We start from the raw sequence: 2,090 nt of genomic DNA, 5'->3' as shown, positions 1-2,090 counted from the left end.
CGATTCAGATTCGATGCGTTGAATATTTCCATTAATTAGGACCTGCGAAAGCAAAGGTTTTCCCAGATTAACGTAAACAGCCATACGAGCATATTTTCCTCTCGCTTTGCTATCCGTATTGAAATCCAATTTTGCAATCTTGCCAACCATTCCACTAATTTCCCACAGTATTCTCTTTTTGTACAAATGTCCTGGAAGACCCGGGGATTTGATCAAGGTCATTACCACATTCGGGTAAGGTTGTGCGAGATTAAACTCTGTTGTCTAGGGTTGTACAGTCAGATATTGACCGTAAATGATCCATGGTCCTTGGGTTAAAACCGTCTCATAATCCTCTGAATTCTGGAATTTCATCAGGAAATATCCGTTCTCAATATCCATCAATTGGGATGACATGGAAGGCTTCCGTAATCCATTAATCTGATTTTGTAGTGCTGCAAATCTAATGTTTTGCCCCAATAACTTAAGCACCACTCAGGTAGACATTTCTTTGATTAAAAGTTGATTAACCCGATCCAAAAACTCAATCGATGGAACTCCGTTAACAGATGACCTTTTGATATCTCCATCAAGAAAAAGCAAAATCATCATCCGTTTCAAGACTAACCACTTTACTCCCCCTTTTTGATCATGCAATCTTTTACCGAAAAGCTTCTCTTTCTAGGATAACAACGATAAAGGATTCGAATCAACAACCATCTCTGGATCCGACCTTGAATCTGTCTCTTTAAACCGCACCTTTTTAGTATTCCGATCACCAACAGAACAGGAACCATCCCCATTGTCACCACAGAGAGAATTCGACATCTTCTATTTCAATTCTAAACACAAATTTCTGTTTAAAATACATAAAACTAGTTAATTTAGGAATAATATATAATTTAGCCCCTGAACTTATCTATTTGTATCTAGTTGGTTCCTAACTTTTTAGATCTAATTAGTCGTTGAACTTGTATTCCGTCAACCAAGTTGGTTCCTCCACACTAACACCGTTAGTTTGTGATGATGCCATGATATATCTAACCAATTTGGAGGTGTCATGTGGCAACCTCTCAAAACGACATATGGGAAACATAATTTATATATTTATATATATTTTTACTTTATGTTTCCCATATGGCACACTAAGAGGCTACCACATAAGATCACCAAATTAGTTAGTTGTATCATGTTAGCACAACTAATAATGTTAGTACAAAAGTATTAATATAGTTGATGGAATACAAGTTTAAGGATCAATTAGATAAAAAATATTTAGGGACCAACTAAGTAAAATGAACAAGTTCAGGAATCAAATTATATATTAACCCTTTAATTTATTATAAAATTAAACAGCGCTAAATATTTATTTTAATAATAAATATTCCAGCACACCAATCTCGGTTTAGCTGAATTCAAAACAAGCAGTAAACCCCAGCGATATTCGGTTTTGACAGACAGAGAGATAGGTTGAGACTTGAGAATTTTTCTCTGATGGATGGACCGCTTACGCTTGATTCAACTCTAGGGTTATTGACTGGATGTTGTTCTAGTGCAAAATAACAGTGATTGAAGGGTAATCTATGAAGTGATAAAATGCTACACCTATGGCTAAAGCTAGTTTACAGATGATGACAGAGTTTAGCCATTCGTAGGGAATGATGCCTGTACCTGATGGAACGTAATATCGAATCAAGTGAATGTGAGTGGTGTCTAACTCTGATTGGCCTCAACATATCGTATCTGAATGGTGACTGATGTTACCATTTTCTTAACTATGTTATATGTTCAAAATGATGTCCAAAATTTATGGTTCACGTAGAGCTAGGGTCGTCCAACGAATTCAAGGAGCCATCAATTGACTGATTGGGTTGTTTCATTACTGCCATCATTCTGGGATGCAAATGAAGTTTCAATTTCAAAAGCTAATCCTAGCTCAGAGTCCTCCCAATCTAGAACCTCTGGGATTCTGATTGTTCTTAAAGAGGGGAATACTTGTACTGAGTTTGCAACTTTCAAAGTGTGTATAGGAAAGAAGGCTGTAAAAGGAAATAAGATGAATAGATGCAAAGATGAGGAAAACCTAGAACTATCACCCCTCATATGTCTAT

This window comes from Gossypium raimondii, chromosome 12, assembly GCF_025698545.1.
Source record: "Gossypium raimondii isolate GPD5lz chromosome 12, ASM2569854v1, whole genome shotgun sequence".
NCBI lineage: Eukaryota > Viridiplantae > Streptophyta > Magnoliopsida > Malvales > Malvaceae > Gossypium > Gossypium raimondii.
The sequence above is the reverse complement of the archived record's forward strand: the minus strand, read 5'-3'. Positions refer to the sequence as shown.